The sequence below is a fragment of the Muscardinus avellanarius genome (genome assembly GCF_963383645.1).
Source record: "Muscardinus avellanarius genome assembly, chromosome: 1".
NCBI lineage: Eukaryota > Metazoa > Chordata > Mammalia > Rodentia > Gliridae > Muscardinus > Muscardinus avellanarius.
In genome coordinates this window covers 207,463,362-207,482,637 of record NC_137786.1, presented here as the reverse complement: position 1 = coordinate 207,482,637, position 19,276 = coordinate 207,463,362, and the positions used below count along the sequence as shown (strand labels likewise).

The 19,276-nt window shown below is 44.2% G+C and overlaps 1 long non-coding RNA gene across 1 annotated transcript; it reads left to right on the top strand.

The window, feature by feature from the left end:
• Window positions 1–7,895: 7,895 nt before the first annotated feature.
• LOC308273686 lies at window positions 7,896–19,276 on the top strand. The gene is made up of 3 exons (XR_013961697.1): window positions 7,896–7,915; window positions 11,250–11,351; window positions 19,248–19,276. It is a non-coding gene; the product is annotated as an uncharacterized lncRNA (long non-coding RNA).

Here is a 19,276-nt window from a genome sequence, read left to right as displayed (position 1 = left end):
TTGATTCTCTTTTATCGGTGTACCGTAATGGTGCATGAGAGTGACATTCGCAGTGCTACTCGGAGTGGCTGAGCTGAGCCTGCGGCTGCGGGCGCGGCGCCCTCGCCAGCGGTGGGTGCGGGGCCTTCATTCTTTGTCCCGGGCGGCCGGGGCGTGGCCGGCGTGTGGGCGCTGGGCCAAAGGAGGCGGGCGGCCCAGCGAGCCCGGGAGCACCGGCGGGGCCGAGCGCGGGAGCACCGGCGGGAGCGGACCCGAGCCCCCCAGGTAAGGCGGAGGGCGGGCTGCGGCGGGCCTGCGTCCCCGCCTGGGACCGGGGTTGGGGCTCTGGGCCGAGCGCCGGGCTCTCCACCGCCGCCGCCCTGCAGCGCTCCCGGTGTTTACCACCTAGGAAGGCCTGGAGCCAGACCCGGCTCTGCCCCGAACGCTTGATCTCAGAGAGGGAGGGGGAGATCGACTCAGAAAAAAAAAAAAAGTGCCCCCCACCTCGACGCGGTCGCCCCGCTCTTCCCTGGAAGTCTAAATTTGGAATTCCACAAGCAGAAATCTTGCTTGCTCTGTTGTTTCTCTTGGTGCGGTGCTGGGATCAAACCAGGGCCCGGCACAGACACTCTGCCACGGAGCGGGCCAGGTGCCACCTGCCCTAGACTGTCAGGGCGGAGTTAAAAAATGTTAAGCGGCTCCTTCCTTGCTGTTTCATGGTGCACGGGTGCATCTTGTAATCGCACCAAGTTTTTCAGCTCAGGAGCGTGGCCGGCCGGCCTTCCTGGGGTGGTAGAAAGGGCTGAGGTCTTTCATGGAAAAGCCCCAGCACCTGGTAATGTGGAGAACACACGTAGTTTTTCCAAGTACTCCTGTGGGCCCTCAGTCGTTTTTCAGGTTTCCCTTTGGAGGTGGGGAACCTTTCCCTTTGCCCCCTCCCAAAGAAGGCACACAGACCTCAGCATGCCGGTTGAAGGAGGTGACCCACATTTGCACAGAAGCGGCAATTGACAGAGCCTGGGTAATTTATAATGGGGAGGCCTGGGGTGGGGTGGGAGTGTTTGTAAGTGTTACTATTTGTAATAAGCCCAAACAAAAATACCCAAATGTCCAGGAACGGTAAAAGATTCAAAGCAGTAAAATAGATAAATAGAATAATATTCAGTAATAAAAGTGAATAAACTAAAACTTTATGCAATATAAATACTTCAAAGATAATATTGAGCCAGGGTGGTGGTACATGCCTATAATCCTGGTACTTTGGAGGCTGAGACAGGAGGATCACAGGTTCAAGGACAGCCTCAGCAGTGAGACTCATCAACCTAGCAAGACCCTGTTTCAAAACAAAAAATGGAAGAAGAGCTAGAGGTGTAGCTCAAAGGTAGAATGCCCCTGAGTACAATCCCTACTTGAAACTTGTGGCCTGTCCTTTCAAAAGAGGTGAGCAGTGGAAACAGTAAGGAAAGCAAAGCATCCTGTTATACAGAGGGATTTGCAAGATAAAAATTAGATTATAGGATGAGGGGCTCCCTTGGGAGAGCCAGGGAGTTGGGGTCTTGGAAATGGCAGAGAAGCCTCCTAGGGGAAATCGCAGATCTGTGTACTTTCTGTGGTTTTTTTTTTTTTTTTTTTTTTTTTGCGGGGTGGGGGGGCGTACTGGAGATGGAACCCAGGGGCATTCTGACTCCAAGCTACATCCCCAGCCCTATTTTTTATTCTTTATTTTGAAACAGGGTCTCACTGAGTTGTGGAGGGCCTCACTAAGTAGCTGAGGCTGTCCTTGAATGGTGATCCTCCGGTCTCAGCCTTCCAAATGCTGGGATTTCCAGCGAGCGTCACCACGCCCAGCTTCTGTGTACTTTCAAGAGCTCTGGAGTAACTGTCCCTGGAACTTTGCATGCTGGGAGGAGCTGCTTCATTATGATGAAGTGGTCTTCTCTTTGTCTCTACGTGCTGATGTAATTACTGTTTTGAACTAAGTAACTTAGTTCAGCTACAGTGCTGGGTTACCGCATGTCTAAGATTTTAAGGACACAGACTCCAGCCCCTTGCACACCTAGCCCTGGCCTCTGTTACGCCACTTGTGAGTTACAAGATGAGTCTGATGTGGTTTTGCAATTGTCCTGTTGCTGTGGCACAGGTAATGTCATTCCCCTCGGCCTTCATTAATTTCCTATAAAATGAGGACATTGGGGCTTTATTTTTTATTTTTTATTTTTTGCAGGTCTGGGATGGAACCCAGGGGCATTTGACCTCTGAGCTACATCCCCTGCCCTATTTTTTATTCTTTATTTTGAAACAGGGTCTCACTGAATTGCAGAGGGCCTCACTAAGTAGCTGAGGCTGCCTTTGAACTAAAATCCTCCTGTCTCGGCCTCCCAAATGCTGGGATTGCAAGTGTGCGCCACCACGCCTGGCTGGGGCTTTATTTTTTAGGGCATTACTAGTCCTGAAGTTCACCAGCCCCAGGCTCCCAGGAGCAGTGAGTATATCACGGGCATCCGTGAATCCTGTGGGAACTGCAGGTGTTAAAAGCTCCTCTTGGGCTGGGGTGTAGCAGTCAGAGATTGCAGGGTGATGGAGCCCAGCATCCCTCGGGTTCCATCCCTAGCACTGCGTGAGAGGGAGGGAGGAAAGGGGAAAAGGAAGAGAGAGAAGGAAGGGAGAGAGGGGAGGGAGGGAGGGAAGAAGGCGGGAAGGAACCTTCTCTCATGGCCACTGCAAAACTGAATGTACTTCAGAAGCTGAATTCCCAAGAAGTCTCTCCATCAGAGAGTTTATGGTTCTGAGCTCAGACCAGGGTTTTAATACTGTACCAGTACTTTCCAGTAATGAGGCTGCTGTATTAGGTTTTGCGTGGGAGTTTTTGTTTTGTTGGTTTTCACAGGCTGCTGCTATGTTACCCAGGCTGGTCTGGAATTCTGGAATTCCTGGGCTCAAGGAATCCTCAGCTTCCTGAGTAGCTGGGACTACAACTGTGTATCATTTGCCTGGGGTCTATGTGTTTGTTTGTTTGTTTGTTTCTCACCTGCAGAAATAAATCACAAGTTTAGCAGCTTAAAACAACACAAGTTTTAAGCCCGGCGTGGTGGCTCACACTTGTAATCCCAGCATTTGGGAGGCTGAGACAGGAGGATCGTGGTTTGAGGACAGCCTCAGCTACTACTTAGGCCCTTGCAACTCAGTGAGACCCTGTTTCAAAATAAAGAATAAAAAAGAGGGATGGGGGTATAGCTCAGAGGTAGAATGCCCCTGGGTTCCATTCCCAGTACTGAAAAGAAAAAAAAAAAAAACCCACAATTTTTTTAGACTTCGAGTTCTGTCCTGTCTGGAGGGGTAGAATCGCAGTGGCAGGCTGCTTTCCTTCCTGAGGGTTGCGGGTGTCCGTGCGCCTGCTCAGTCAGATCATTGGCAGGATGTCATCCTTGTTATTAGAGGGCTGAGGTCTGGTTTCCTTCCGGGGCATCAGTTGGGGGCCACTCATGGCCTCTTGAGGCTACCCGTTCACCTTGGCTCACGGAACCCTTCCTGTCTTCAAAGTTAGCGACAGCAACTTGAGTCTGTCTCTCTTGGACTCTCTTGCCTTGATCTGTTGTCACATCTCTCTGGCAGATTCTTCTGCTGCCTTTTTCTCCCTCTTTTAACGACCCTGTGATGACTTTGTACCCACTGGATAATCCAGAATAATCTCCATAGCCTTTATCTCATCTGACAGTCACTTGCCAAGTAAGGCCGTCTGTATTCCCAGGTTCCTGGAATTAGAACGTGGATGTCTTTGGGGGCCAGAGGCCGTATTCTGTCTGCCATAGTTATATAAACTAGTTCATCTCCGCCCTCAGTTTCTTCTTATACGTGGAAGCAGAGGTTACATTTATTTTATCAGATTGTTGTGACTCTGTCAAGCGCACCCAGCATAGCAGTTGGCCTGTGATATTTGCTCACTAAACAGAAGTCCACACAGAAACCAGGACTGGCTTGATGGCTTGCATTAGGTACCATATTACATTCAGTGGTGTAATCACATGGGCTCTGAAGAATAGAAGAAGCTCCTAATTATTTAATCAGAACCAACAGCTCCTTTTACAGCCCTGCTGGGAGAGGTGCTTTCAACCCTGTGTAAAGTAGCCTTGCCCTTGTTCCAAGTCACTGTAACGCAGTTGTTTTCCATGCAGGCTCTGGTCTGGCAGCATACACAGTATAGGCAGCCCCAGGGAACTGGCTAGAAACACACATTTCTGGGCTCTGAATTAGACTTGCTGAATCCAAGTTCTATGGGTTTTCTAGCCCTGCAGGCGATTTTGATGTTACGTGAAATTGTGAAGCAGTGTTGTTAACCCTCTTAAATTTATTATTCCCTGTCTTTGGGGCTTGGGGATGTAGCTCAGTGATAGAGTGCTTGCCTAGCATGCAGAAGGTCTTGGGTTCAAAACCCAAGGATCTCCAGTGGCCCTTCTTATATCTGGAGATAGTAACTCTTTCTCATACACTTTTGCAAATAGAACAGCTCTGGTTCCTTCAACTTTTTCTCCTGGCCTCGATAAATGTTTATTTTGCTATCCTGATAAACTGAAAGAAATTCAGAAACGTAGCACCTTGACTAAAAATATTATTTCTGGGTTAGATGTGAGCCCAGGACAGAGTAAATTCCAGGACTGCGTGTGCATTTGTTTACGTGTTTGTCTCTTAAATGCCACAAAGCCGGGCGTGGTGCCACACGCTTGTAATCCCCGCGCTTGGGAGGTGGAGACAGGAGGATCGCTCAGGTTCGAACTTAAGAGACCCTATTTCCAAATAAAAATATAAAAGTAGGTCTGGGAGTGTAGCCCGGAGGTAGAAGGGTTTCCAGGAACCCCAGTACCACACACACACACACACACACACACACACACACACACAAAGCCACAAAGATGTTCCAGTCTTTAAAACCTTTAAGATGTTGTACTTTAAAACCTTTTTAAAATATTTTATCTTCATATAAAATCTCTATCAATTACTTTACAAATCAGGAACTGAAGTAAAGGATTTGACTTTACTTCTGATAAATATATGTATGTATATATATATCAAAAGTTATGTATATAATGGAGGCAAATATATGCTAGAGGCAAAGTGAGATTAAAATATGTGTCACTCTTTGGACTACTAAAAAATTAGCCAGGCCTTATTTTTTATGAATATAGGGTGTGACTAAAATAACTTTAAAGACAGACATAGGAATATGTATGTATGTGTGTATGAGTGTGTGTGTTTGGCTATACACACATATATGAAACATTTTTACCTCAAAGTAAACAATTGTGAAAGGCAGTATATATATTTTTATGCTTAAGCAGGTGGGATAGGAGAAAAATAAACTGCAAATGAAATAATACATAAATACATTAATACCTCTATCATATTGAGAAATTTTTCTGTAGAAATGTTTATTATAAAAATAACATTTAAGCATAAACAAACTGCTTAAAATTCAACTACTTGCCGGGTATGGTGGCGCACGCTTGTAATCCCCACGCTTGGGAGGCTGAGACAGAGGATCGTACAGGTACGAAGCCAGCCTCAGCTACTTAGTGAGGCTCTCAGCAACTTAGACCCTGTTTCCAAATAAAATATAAAATAGGTCTGGGAGTATAGTCCAGAGGTAGAAAGCCAAGTACCACCAAAAAAATAAAATTAAAAAAAATTCTACTACTCCGTTTATCACATTCCAAAATGTATAGAAAATTTGATATAGTACTTTAATCTTTTTATGCAGATGTTTGTATGTATATTTTTTAAAGAAAAAGTAATAAAAGTATAGCTATTTTTAAATGACTTTTAGTGCCTTGTGAGATGCTTCTATTTCTGTTCTTTATGACCATGTGGTTCCTGAGCATGAGAACACGCCACGATCAGCTCCTTGTTCTTGGACATGTGTGTCCCTAAACTTCTGCCCTCTTAAGCGATGTTTGTATAACCTCCACTATTTTCTTACACCTGTGATAAAAAACCTCTTTGGAGCTCCCAATAAGAAACTCACTTTAGAGTCAAGTTAATGAGACACACAAAAGAACATGAACTTACGGCCTATGGCTGGCTTAAAGTAAGTTCCACTACCCCAGAATGGTATTTTCCAAGAGGTTCACCTGTCTTTTCTATGCATCCTATTTGGAGTGATTTTGGACAGTTTCCAATATTTGTTTAGTGTCAGAGGAAAAAGACGTGTCACTGTTTGCTTAGGGATTGCCAGTAGTGCATCCTTTGGAAGAATTAAACCTCATTGGGAACAAAAGCAATATTGTTAGAAGAGTCCTTAGGAACACACCCAGCGTTATTAATGAGTCCTGATGCATCTAGAGAGGGAGATTCTGGTGCCTTTGGGACGCGTCTCATGAGCTGTCACCCACCATCTTATCTACACTTCACTTATGGGCATTGTTTTCTTTTAATATATAATGGTGTTTCAGACCATGAGGTTGAGTATTTAAAATCTGAATCTCTGAAACAGATTTACTAAAAGATATATTTGATATGAGGTACTAAAAAGGAATTTGTTTTGTGTGAATTTTCCTTTTTTGTTTGTTTGTTTTTGTCCTGGGGGTTGAACTCAGGGGCATTCTGCCTTTGAACTACACTCCCAGCCCTATTTTAATTTTTTTTTTTTTAAATTTGAAACAGGATTCACTAAGTTGTGGAGGGCCTCATTAAGTTGCTGAGGTTGGCCACAAACCTACAATCCTCCTGTCTCAGCCTCCCAAGTGCTAGGATTATTAAAGGTGTGTGCTACCACACCTGGCTCAGTTTCTTGATATTTCTGATTATAAAAGTAATACTTGGTTTATTATAGAATACTTGTGGGTTGGTGGCAAAAGACAAAGGATCAGGAAGAAAAGTCATAAATAATCCTGTTACATGCTAATTATAGTCACCATTTTAGGGCATTTATAAAATAGCCTTAAGCCAATCGGCTAATCTTTTTTCTGCCTCCCACCCACACACACTCCACCTAAACAAGTTGCTCTTGGAAGCTCACGCTTGTAGTGTGTAACAAGGACCTGGTCTTCATGTGATCGGGACAGTACACCCTTGGCATCATCGTGCTGCCCAAGTTTGCCCTCCTGCAGCCTCAGCATGGAAGCAGCTTCAGTGACTACCCGCCAGTCGCTGCAAAGCTGAAGCTAAGTCTTAACACTCCCATCCGGCCTGGAAAGCTGAGAGCTGCGTTAGCTCTGGGGTCACGATTTTCCCTACTCTTCCAATCCAGAGTGTTTATCTTCCTTCGTCACTTACTGCTACTCTCCCCCTCGATACTTTCTTCCTCCTGGCCACACATAACATAAGGAGGGCCTCCTCAACTTAATGAGGCCCTCCACAACTTAGTGAATCCTGTTTCAAAATAAAAGAAAATTAAAATGCCAGTAGTGGCTACTTGAGGGCCTTCTTTGGCCAGGCACTGTGCTATGCGGTGACTGTGACTCCCCACATTTACTAAATGCAGAATGGAGTGACAGAGCCGGAACTATTCAAGGCCTTGTTTGGAGACCTTTGGATTAGACTCCAAAGCCTTCGCCCTTAACAAGCACACTGTTTCACTCCTGTTCCCTTGCAAGCCAGTTCTTTCTAATGCATTTAATCACAGAGGGGTTTTGGGTAAGGGACCCTGTCTATTATAAAGGTGTGTTATAAATCCAGAGCTCCCCTACCCGCCAGCGAGCACCCTTGGTCCATGGCACCCAGCCTGGGAAGTTTCCTGCTCTCGCCTCCTCTGTTAGCTCCCCTCCCACACTTCCCGAGGCCCTCCACCTCCAGCTCTTGGTTTCTGAGATCACCAGCAATCATTTGTTGTCCCGTGACAGCTCTTCCTGTCCCTTCCAGGCTCTGTGGACAGTCACAATGGGAAGAAAAGTAGAACTCGTCCTGCTCAAATTCCTGTTGGTCTTCGCTGTCCTCTGCCACACAGGTGAGTGGTCCAGAGTCTCCGGACACAGATCATTTGTCTTGCCGGCCTCTGTCATGAGCGTCCCAGGGGACTTCACTGATGCCCCTGGCCTCCATCTCTACCCTGGTCCCTCTTCCAGGGCTGCTTTCATTCTTTTGCTTCCAGAGTTACAGGTTACGGGGTGGATGACAAATTCTTCCTGTGCTGTGGCCTTGCTCTTAGTGGGGAGCCTTCCTGAGTAACAGCCCATCCTGAGTTACAGGGCTGCCTTTTTCAGGGAGTAGAAGAACTAAGCAGCCTAGCATCACCCTAGCCTGTGGTTTCCCACGGTGGTGCCGTCCTTAGACAGACGTGCAAGTGCCTTTCGGTCCCACTGTGCTCAGAACCTTTTGAGCTCAATACCATCCTGAAACTTCTTTGCTACGGCAATGATGATCACAGTGATAGTGGGAGCAGCTAAAGCTTACAGCACTTTCCTCCTTCTCCTTCTACTTCTTCTTCAGGTTGAACCCAGGGCTATTCTACCTCCCAGCTACAATCCCAACTCTTTTTAATTTTTTATTTGGAAACAGAGTCTCAGTAAGTTACTGAGGGCCTCACTAAGTTACTGAGGTTGGCCTCAAACCTGTGCTCCTCCTGTCTCAGCCCCCCAAGTACAGAGATTACAGGCAGCACCCGGAGCAACCTAGTGAGACCTTATTTCAAAATAAATATGTGAAAAACAGGTTGGGGGTGTAACTTGGAGGTAGAATACCTCTGGGTTCAATCCCTTGCACAAAGAAGAGAAAAGGAAAAGAAAAGAGAAGAGAAGAAAAGAAGAGGAAAGAAAAGCAAAGAAAAAGAAAAGAAAGAAATGTCCTTTCACATGTAAGAGTCATGTGGTGGGAAGATATTTCTCTCTGACACTAGACAAAGACGCATCCACAGAAACCAAGATTTCCTCCTTTTTGTTTCCTCAGCCTCTCCCCATCAAATGTCGACTGTAGCTTACCTTTTTCTTGTCACTGACAAATATAGTTGTTTTCTGAATTAGGGAACTGGAGGCAGTTTGCCTCTGATGTAAACTGACCCTTGTTTTCAGTATCTCTACTGTGACCAGCTGCCCCACCCACATGAGCTTAGGAGGCAGCTGTTGTCTTACCCTTGACTATTTTGTGCTTCTGGTCTTGCCTTGGCTCAATCCCTTAGCAGAGACCATATCAGTGATTAAGAAAAAAAGTTGTTAAACTTTCTGTAAAGGGCCATTTTAGGCTTGTCAGGCCAAAAGACAAAACAAACAAAAAAAGGGTATTATATAGGCTCTTGTCTAAATATCAAGAGGAAACAGATTTCCATAAAATTCTGATTGACAAAATTCACACTGTAATAATTGAATGAAATGTATATGTCAGCTGAGGAAAGGAATGGGATCTTTTTAGGGGGGTAATATTTTAATTTGTGTTCAAAATTAGTGTTCCCTGTCACCAAATCAGTTGTACATGATCATCTGTGAATAATGATCTGTAAAGATTGAACCCAGGGGCATTCTGCCTCCATGATATACCCCCCATTCTTTTTTATTTTTTGTTTTGAAATGATAAATTCATGAGAACCTCACTAAGTTGCTGAGGCTGGCCTTCAACCTGCGATGCTCCTGTCTCATCCTCCTAAGTAATGGGATTACAGGTGTATACAACTACACCCAATTGAAATTTTATCTTTGGAAACATCATTTTTACACAAATAAGTACTGCCCATTTTCAGTCTATGAGGTGCTTTAACTAAGCATGTGGTTATGGTTGGATATAGAATTTTCCCCAAGAGCCTATGTATTAGTGTTCAGAATTGACATAGTTAAGTCATTGGGGTGGTGATCTCATCAGTAGAAAAATCCATTGTAATGGATTTACTGGGTGGTAACCTAAGCAGGTGGGACACTAGCGGAGGCGGCCCCTGAGGGTGTGGCCCTGGGGACAGCGCTTGTGTTTTTTGAATCCCTTTGCTTGCTCTCTCTTGTTTCTGGTATTCATGATTTGAGAGCAGAGCTGTCCTCTTCACTCCTTTGGCTTCCACCCCCATGCCCTAAGCTTCATAGATCTGGCCTTGATATGAACGGAACCTCTGAAATCTCCAAAATTATGAGAGAATAAATCTTCCTTCCTCTACATCATATGGTCAGGTGTTTTGGATTATAGTAGTGAGAATCCTGACTGAGACACATACTCTTGCTTGGAAGGTCCTTGCAGAATTCTTACTTTATTTCTTTATATTTTCCATTTAATATGTAACTACATTGTAGACTATTCAATTCCAAGTTGCAGGTTATAAGGATATTGCTCATTAGCACAGTTAGATGGATTTTGAAATGTGGATATTCCCTTTGTACTTCCACCTGGATCCAAAATATGTTGCTGGAATGATTGTGTGAGCTTCGAAAGACTGAAGCGCTGCAAACCTGTTTGGAAATAGATGCACTCTATGAATTGCTGACTTCACCCTGTCTTTAAAATTTTTTAAAGTTGATAAATTATCAGCTGAGTGTGGTAGCACACGCTTGTAATCCCAGTACTTGGGAGACTGAGACAGGAGTATCACAGGTTTGCTGCCAGCCTAAGCTACTTAGTGAGGCCCTTTGCAACTTAGTGAGACCCTGTTTCAAAAAGAATAAAAAATAGGGCTGAGGTATAGCTCAGAGGTAGAATGCCCCTGGGTCCAATCTCTGGTACCTCAAAATAAAATAAAATAAAAATAAAGTTGATAAATCCTCTGATGGAAAAATTTGCGTACTCAGATAAATTTGCACATTTGTCACAGATTCATTGCAGGGTTCTTATTCCTTCTGCTTTTTGCCAGCACCAACATTGGTCTAGACCATCCCTCTCCCTGACTTTCTTCATTCTGTTATTGCTTTCCTTTTGCCATTTCCTTGAGGCCTTTTACTTCTCACATAGGCCATGTCTTGCAAGTCTAGGTTTGGGCTCATTACTCTTTGTGTAAAGGAATCATGTATCATGCCAAAGCCAGCTCTTTTTCTACTGCCCAAATGGGCTCTGAGTCCTAATACAAAAATGACCACCAGTGTCGGCTTGATCATTCTGGCTACTTTTTCCTGAATTTCTGTCTTGGGTACTGTTGCCTCCTCCCCAGGGTGAAGGACACGAATGGCTATTTGCTTCCTCTGCAGGAGTTGGCTGGTCATGAATGCCTGGTCCTCATAGTTACTGTATCCCTCATGATGGCAGCTGCTCCTCAGGCAGCCACGGGGTGAAGAGCTGACATCACCCCATAGTAATGGTGGTGCTGAACTCTGTTCTGCTTCTGCGGGATTCTCAGTGCTGGTTTAACAGATCCTGACAAATCTTCTTTCTGATTCTAGGTTTTAGCCTGCAGTGCTACAACTGTCACGACCCACTTTCCTACTGCAATACAACCACCACCTGTACGCCTGACTTTGATACCTGTATTGTCGCCGTTTCCAGTAAGAGCCTCCCTGTTCTCTGTCTCTTAAGCACCATGGGGTGATGATAGTCTGGAAAACTTGTGCATAATTCTCATTTGACTTGTTTTCAACAAGTCATAGCTTGTAACAGCTAATGGCTATTAGCTACTTCTTAGTAATAGCTAAACCGTTGATTAACATGAGCTGTGTATTAGGCAGGAAGTACTCTCTATACATCTTTTTAATTCCATGCTTCCCACCTACCTCTCAGGTTGATCTTTTATTCTCATTTGGTAAGTGAAGAAACTGGAGGCTCAGATACAGCCATGGGCTAAGCTCAAGTAACCAGCTTGGGATCTGAGCATGGAATTCCATCTGATTCCAAAACTAGGGCTTTTTAACAGTGACAGCGTGCTGCCTCGCACAATCTCAAGAGCCTTTTGTGTGCCTGGCCCTGCGCTAGGGGCCAGGGATGCAAAGATGAAGAAAGAACATATACAAAAATTAGCACAAAGGCCCGTTCAGATGTCACAAACAACTTTATGTCCCTACCTCATCCCATAGGGCATATAGTACCTACAGAGTCCTGAGGGCACCCAAATTGCGCTCAGAGGACAAACAGGAGGTAAGAGATCAAAGAGGGGAGTGGAGTTATCGGGAGAACCAAGCAAGGCGCTTGTGCGTGTGTGGTGGGGAGTGCTACCATGCACAAGTCCTGTCCAGTCTGCATTTTCCAAACTGGCTAGCCTATGGAATCTCTGCCTCCACAAGTTCTATTAAAATCAAATTTAAGAAGTGATAGGCAGAGGAAAGACACCAGCAAAGACATGCCTTCTGCTTTTACAGAAGTCTTACTCTAGATCGAGTAGATGTATGGGTAATTGTGATACTGGTGAGGAATGGCAGTTTCAGGGTAGTCTTGGTATACAAGGTTAACATTTCTAAGAGATAAAGGTAAAGCCGATTTTAAGCTTATTTTCACTCATAACACCCATCATAAACTCTTCCCAGTGTCAATATCAAGGAGTGGTGCCCAGATTTGGAAGTAACCAGGTGGTCTTACAGTAGATGAAGGGTAGAACTCTGGTTATCCAGATGATGGAATTTTATTCAACACTAAAAAGGAGTGAGCTATCAAGCCATGGAAATACAGGGAGGAAGCTTCAACACATACTACTGAGTCAAGGGAACCAATCCAGAAGGCTCCATACTTTATGACTCCAGCTACATGACCTTCTTAAAAAAAAGGAAAATATGAAGACAATAAACAGGTCAGCAGCTGCCAGGGGCTAAGGCAAAGGAGGGATGGATGGAACACAGAGGACTTTTAGGGCGGCTAGCTACTCTGTATGATGGTAGATGCGTATCATTATGTGTTTCAAAACCCTCAAAATTTATGCAACAGTTTGATGTTATCTCTCTAAAGTTTTATGTTTTGGAGGTTGAGTCTTCAGTGTGATGGTATTGGGAAGTGACACCGTTAGGGCATAGTAGGGTGTCCTTTGGTTACCTGGGTACCAGCCCTTAGAATGAATTAAAGTAGTTCTTGTGTGGTCACTTGGTAGTTCTTGGGAAAGGTTGTTTTAAATAAGTCTGAGCCTGGCCCCATCTAGCTCTCTCTGGCCTCTTCTCTTGAGATATGACCCTGTCACACATCCTCCTACCTTTAGGCCCCCATCAGAGGCCTGCCAATGGGGTTGCCCAATCTTGGACTTCGAGCCTCTAGAACTGTGAGTGAAATAAACTAATTACTTTATAAAGTTAGTCTGCATCAGGATTTCATTATAGTGATGGAAAACAGGTCAGTACAATATACATTAGAAGAAACTTTAATATAAACTGTGGGCTTTGGGTGATAATGATGAGTCTGTGTATGTTTGTCAGTAATAACAAATGGTACCACACTGGTTGGGTTGTTGATAGTGGGGAGGTTGTGTTTCAGGGGACAAGGGGCCTCTACTTTCTGTTCAGTTTTAACATAAAACTAAAAATACTCTAGCCAGATGTGGTGGTGCACGCTTATAATCCCCGCGCTTGGGAGGTGGAGACAGGAGGATTACACAGGTTTGAAGCCAGCCTCTCTGGCTTAAGAGACCCTGTTTCCAAATTTTAAAAAAAAAGTATAAAAATAGGTCTGGGAGTGTAGGCCAGAGGTAGAAGGGTTTCTAGGAACCCCAGTACCACACACACACACACACAAAAAAAAAAAAAAAAAAAAAAAACTAAAAATACTCTAAAAGTAGAATATACTTTTTAAAAATAAAGATAATGTAAGTTAGGCATGGTGGCACAGTAGCCCAGAACCTTCATCTTTAAGTGAACACCAGGAAGAATTCTCCCAGCTGCTCCCTCATTTCCTTGCTGCACCCTGAAGCCTTTTTTTATTTTCCAACTGCATCCTGTTGGGAAAGAATAAAACTGGTTGAATACCCTGAGGGACCCTGAGAAACTGGGAAGACCTGTCTTGTGCCCAGGGAAGGCCCAACCCAGGAAGAAGTTTAAAAGTGAGCGCATGCAGCTTGAGTGGGTTACGTGCTTCTCCTGCTCTGTACAAGACCAGCCTGGCAGTGACAGCTTGAGCAGGTTCCAAGACCCATAGGTATTTCCCTCTGGTTCCTCAAGTCCAAAGGGGACTGTTAATAAAAATAGCCTTCCCTCCTCTAGGCAAAGGTAACCTTCCCAACTTACAGCCCTCCTTGAAATTTGACTTGAGTAGAGTCATGCTAGGATAGAAATTTTATTGTTGAAATTATGAGTCTCTCAGGAAGGTATTCAGCTGCAAGGAACACATCACCCAACTTGGAGTAGTATAATCAGATAAAATTTGAATTTTCCCGCATAAACAATTCAGAGATAAACAACTGCTGGCATTGGTTCACAATTGTTCAACAATGTCAGGCTGGTGTATTGTGTTATTCTTGTTTTTTTCCCTCATTAACACAAAGTGACTATAAAAGTTCACATATTGCACCCAAATTTAAAGCAGGAAGAGAAAATAAAGGGAAAGCTTCGGTTGTTTCTGTCCTCTTGCTAGGAAAGTAAAATCTTTCCCAGGTAACTTCAGACTTTCTTCTGGTCATATCCTCTGGCTGGAAGTGTATCTTGTGGCCACCCCTAGCCAACAAGGAGTTGAGCAAAGCCTATATTTATGCCTCTGCAGCTAAAGGTATCAAGAGAAAAGGGTTTAACATAGTGATTAAGAATTGCCAGCAAACAGCATTGACCACCACAGTGGCCATTTGAAAAGCCTCCTGTTCCCGAATCCCTTAGATTGCTCTGGTCTCTGTACCATCTAAACCTAGTTCTTTGTGTGTGTTCATGTAGGGTACTAAGGATTGAACCCAGGGACATCCTACCTCTGAGCTATACTCTCAGTCCTTTTTATTTTATTTTATTTTTTATTTTGAAACAGGATTTTGCTAAATTGTTGAAGCTGGCCTCAAACCTACAATCTTCCTATCTCAGCTGAAAGTACTGGGATTACAGGTGTGCCCCACCACACCTGGCTTAAGCCTAGTTCTTAAGCTTTCAATTCCATGAGTCAACTCAGAGCCCTCCAGTAACAACCTCTCTGTGGCTAATGAACAGACATATCTGCTCTGTAAGTGTTGTTAGGATGATAAGAATCCGTAAAAGAAGTTAGTACGTGTGAGCTACAAAGTTAGCCTAAAGTAGCACAGCTAGTCTGTGCTGGTTGATGAGGCTTAAGCCCAGCTGTTCATCTTCCAGGCCTCCGAATATTCTGTTCCACTAAAATACCTATTGGGCTTCTGCTTACTTACTTAGTTAGTTAGTTAGTTACTTACTTACTTATCTATTTATTTATGTTGCAACTATGTATATATAAGAAACACATCAACCTACAAGACAGTAATAAAGGCTGGACTGCATTTTTTAGAAACTTTATTGAAAGAGTGGGCATTGTGAAGGGAGAGAGGTATGTCTGAGTCACCAAGTTCAGACCAAGGCAATGGTGAATTCGGATGAGTAATAACTTAGACTAACTTGGTGCTTAACTTGTGTTACAAATAGCTTTCAACAAGAGCCAGCCCCTTGCCAGGAAGATGGGTGGCAGACCAGAAGCCACGGAGATGGCTTTGCCCTGTGCGCTGGGGAACAGTGGGGAGGCAGGGGAGGGACTGATGAAGAGACTGGCTTCAGTGTCCAGCCCAGCTGCTTGGAACGCCAGTTCAGATACAAACTGCCCATAGGTCTTGGGCAAGTTACCCACCATGCTTCCTGTGCCTGTTTCCTTATCTGTAAAATGGGGATAATGGCAGTCATGGCTTGGGGTTGTTAAAAAATTAAATGAGTTAAGACAAGTGCCTGGGACATTGTAACTATAAGCACAATTAATTCTCTCTCTCTCTTTCTCTCTCTCTCTCTCATTTTCAGTGGTCCTGAGGACTGAACCCAGAGCAGGCAGCTACACCCCAGCCCTATTTCTTAAATAGGGTCTCACTAGGTAGCAAAGGGCCTCATCAAATTGCTGCGGCTGATAGCAAACCTCCAATCCTCCTGTCTCATCCTCTGAAGTACTGAGATTACAGGCAGGCGCCATCATGCCTGGTGTAATCCCTCTTTAAATGTCTATTATGTTTGTCCTCAGCAGGACAACAGATAATCAGCTTTTTGCTACGTCATCTGGAGGGGCTTGGTTTTCTAGGGATGGCACCCCTACTGCTCCATTCTCTTCACCTGTTCATCAGGGCTTAATGTAATCCATGTATGAGTGGATTACAGCCACACTTCAGTGAGCGCCTCCTATATGTCCCCAGTACTGCTTATATATATTTTCATTGAATACATCATCCCTATGCAGAAGATACCGTCTTGAGTTTACAGACCACAAAGTTCAGGTTAGAGAGCTGACATGCCACCCTCGTGGTCACAAAGAATTTCGATTCACACAGGACTCTGTTGTACAGTTTGAACACCCCAATGCAGAAATAGGAAACTTTTTGAGTGTCACATCAACACTCAAAAAGTGTCAGATTTGGGGACATTTCAGATCATGAATTTTTGGATTAGATATGCTCAATGTGTAAAATTATGCAAATACTCAACAAACAAACAAAACCAACCCTCCCAAATCTGAAATACTTCTGGTCTCAAGTATATTTCATAAGCAATGCTCCACCGGCATCCCAAGCCACAAGCACTGCATGCTCCCCAAAACTGTCCAGAGCGGGCAGGCATGACAAATCATGACATCACCCCAAAAAGTCTGAGCACCTGACTAAGGAATCACAGGGGATTAGAGGAAGAGCTCAAGTGCTGGAGGGAACCTAGGGAGGAACAAGAGGAAGTGCAGGAACCTCGGAAGGAAGCAGTCCGATGACTGCCAGAGCTGGGTGTACAGCACCCAGGCTCTCAGGATTCCATCCCTTTGGAAAGATGCCCAGGAGTGAGAGAGATAGCTGGATCGTTCCATTCCTAGCTTTCTTTCTTCTCTTTCTTTCTTTCCTTTTCTTTCTTTCTTCCTCTCCTTTTCTCTTTCTTTTTCTTTTCCTTTTTTTCTTTCTTTTTTTGGTGATAAAGATTGAACCCAGCGGCATTCTACCTAGGCTCTCACTCCGTCCTGGCTGGAGAGAGCTCTGGCAGTGGAGAATTCCAACTGCAGTGGCAGTGATCCAGCCTAAGTTAAATATGGAGTTGAAGTCATAGTGTTAGGAATCGCCCCCCACCCCCAACACACTCACTGGTGAGTTTGGAGAAAGAAGCAGCCAGTCCTTGGCTGTGACAGTAAAGGCCCTTTCCTGCAGTGCAGGCCGGTGGCCTTTCTAAACTAGCTCACATTGGATAGGTGAGCTCCATTTAGAGGTGCCAGGTTAGCAAGCCCACTAGCCTACCAAGTCTAGAGCTATGCTCTTCAACTGACCCTTATCCACAAGGGACGTGTGTGTGTGTGTGTGTGTGTGTGTGTGTGTGTGTGTGTGTGTACAGGTATATGTCTCAGCTGTTTCTACAGGAGGGCAGGGCACAGACGCAGTGTTAGGAATTGAATGTGGTTCCAGCAGGATGGTGCTTCTTGGGGCATTTGAGTGAGAAGCGGTGACACAGAGCTTTGGAACCTAGGAAGGAAAAGGTTCTGTTTAAGTTGGAGTCAAGCCTGCTCTATCTCTGCCTCACCAGCCTGAGTAACTTGGACATTTGTTTGCAGAAACAACCAGTAGGGTTTTGCCTGAGCTACTGTGATTTACTATCCCATGTGGACTTTACCTCCAGACCGAGGGTTATCTTAGTGTTTGTTGATTGAGGTACTTGAATTCTCTTGTGCACTTGTTAGAGAAAACATTTTTGTCATCAGTTTCTTATTTAACCCTCCATCTGTAACTGCATGGATTATGATTAAGCTATCCAGTATAAAATCTGTTGGGCTAGGCATGGTGGGACATGTCTATAATCCTAGTACTTGGGATGCTGAGTCGGGAAGATCACAGAACAGCAACAGCAATTTAGTGAGTTCCTCAGCTAATCTCACTTAGCATAATATTCTCTAGATCCACTTATTTTTACTAAAAATGACATATTTTATTCTTTATTGCTGAGTAGAATTCCATTGTCTGTAGCTGGGCGTGGTAGCGCATGTTTGTAATCCCCGTGCTTGGGAGGCTGAGACAGGAAGATCGTGCAGGTTCAAAGCCAGCCTCAGCTACTTAGTGAGGCTCTCAGCAACTTAGTGAGACCCTGTTTCCAAATAAAATATAAAATAGGTCTGGGAGTATAGCCTGGAGGTAGAAAGCCTCAGAGTTCCACCCTCAGCACCACAAAAAAATAAATAAAAATAAAAAATAATTCCATTGTTTGAATATCCCATTATATTGTAATCCATTTATCTGTTGATGGACATCTAGGCTGGTTCCATGATTTGACTATTGTGAATTGTGCTGCTTTAAGAATGGATATGCATCACTATAATATTCTGATTTCAGTCACTTTAGAAAGATGCCCAGGAGTGATATACCTGGATCATTCCATTCCTAGCTTGATTTTCTCTTTATTTCTTTTCTTTTCTTTTTTCTGTGATAAGGATTGAACCCAGGAGCATTCTACCTCTGAGCTACACCCCCAGCTCTATGTTTATTTATTTATTTTATTAATTAATTTATTATTGGTGCACTACAGTCTCACATCATAATGTGGATCATGTTGACAATGGCATCTATTCACACAGTACTTGGTGCCCTTCCCCCTCCCCTTCCCCTTTTCCCTCCCTCCCAATACTGAGTGTCCAGGTTAACAATGTTATATTCACATGTATATACACATTGGAATGTAGCTTTTCCATTAATAAACCTCAGCCTTCTTCCTCCCCTCCCCTTCCTTTCTGGCTTCACTGAGGTTTCCCATCCATTATCTGGAGTCCCTCTGGTATCCCTAATATGCTCTAGCTTGAACATATTAGCAAAAACATATATGTCCCTCTTCTTTCTGTGCTTGGCTGATCTCACTTAACATAATGTTCTCCAGGCCTTTCCATCTTTTTGCAAATGACATGATTTTGTTCTTCTTTATTGCTGAGTAGAATTCCATTGTGTGTATTTTATTTTACTTTTTATTTGTAACAGGGTCTCATTAAGTTGCCGAAAGCCTCACTGAGCCATTCCTAGTTTTCAGAGGAACCTTCACACTGATCTCCATGATAGCTGCACTAATTTGCAACCAAATTTCCCTCTTAAGCAACAACGTTCATGCCTGTTGCCTCCCCCATCCCCTCCACCCCATACAAGTTTACTGGCTAAAGACAGCTGGGTTTTCAGAAAAAGTTCCATTTAGAGGTAGCTCATCATTTACTTAATTGTTCCCCTTTATGACCCAGCTGGGAAGATTATTCTAGATCTCTCTTTTGCCATAGGGCAAGTTCCATAAATGGAGGTGGCAGGTTCAGAACTTTACCTGCTTGATTACTTACCCCTGTATGTCTCTCCACAGAGGTACAAAAAGTTCGCCAGTGTTGGAAG